Here is a 1028-nt window from a genome sequence, read left to right as displayed (position 1 = left end):
ATCTCTATTTGTGTATTTTTTCTGATGTAGAAGATTTCTAAAATGATACTTCAAATTGCCTGAAGAAATTCAAGTCTCTATTTAAGTATCCAGTATAAAATATAAAAGAGAAAATCAACAACATTTACAGGAAAAAAAAAGGAACTTGCTCTTGGTATTATCAATATATGTTAATGGCATAATTAACTCAAAACCCACAACTCATCTTTATCATAATAAGGGTTATGGTTTAATAAAGGGGTATAGGTGCATGTATGTATGCATATATGTATGTATGTGCAGTCATGTGAATGTGGAGATCAGAAGAAAATTTGTGAGAATGGGTTCTCTCCTTCAAAATTGTGGGTCCTACAAAACAAACTCCTCTTGTCATGTTTGGCAGCAACTGTCTTTATTCTGGGCCCAGGAAGATACTGGTTTTTTTTGTTGTTGTTTTGGTTTTTTTTTTAAGATCAGATACCACCTGTTTATATTTCAATATAACCGAAACACCTCTTGTCTCATGAAACCCCTCCTACCTATGTGCATTTCATTCATCTTAAGAAAGAATTGTTGAAGCTATAGACTATTGACTTTTTTCAGAGAACAAAAAGCAAAGTATGTTAAAGATACATTTTAACCCATCACTCAGAGGCACAACCTAGGGGTCTCAAGCATATTGATGGAAAGGAGTTAAGGAGAGAAAGAAAGGAGGTTGAGAAGAATAGATTCACACATTGCAGGTTGTTCTTACCATCCTCCCATGAGACCAAGTTAACATAAATATGGCTTACATCACACAACACCAAATGCTGGTGAGGATGTAAAGAAAGAGGGACCTTTACTCATGCTTGGTGGGGATGGACATTGGTGAATTTGAAACATGAAGACCATATGACCCAAGTGACTCACTCCTGGGTATACACCCACTTGAAAGCCATTATATCCTATCGCTGAGGTTTTTGTACAGCCATGCAGACTGTAGCACTATATGCAATGACTATATGTCAATCAGCAGATGAATAGGTAAGGAAAATGTGTTGCATTTG

Source organism: Mus caroli, chromosome 3 (genome assembly GCF_900094665.2).
Source record: "Mus caroli chromosome 3, CAROLI_EIJ_v1.1, whole genome shotgun sequence".
Lineage (NCBI taxonomy): Eukaryota > Metazoa > Chordata > Mammalia > Rodentia > Muridae > Mus > Mus caroli.
This window is presented reverse-complemented; position numbering follows the sequence as displayed.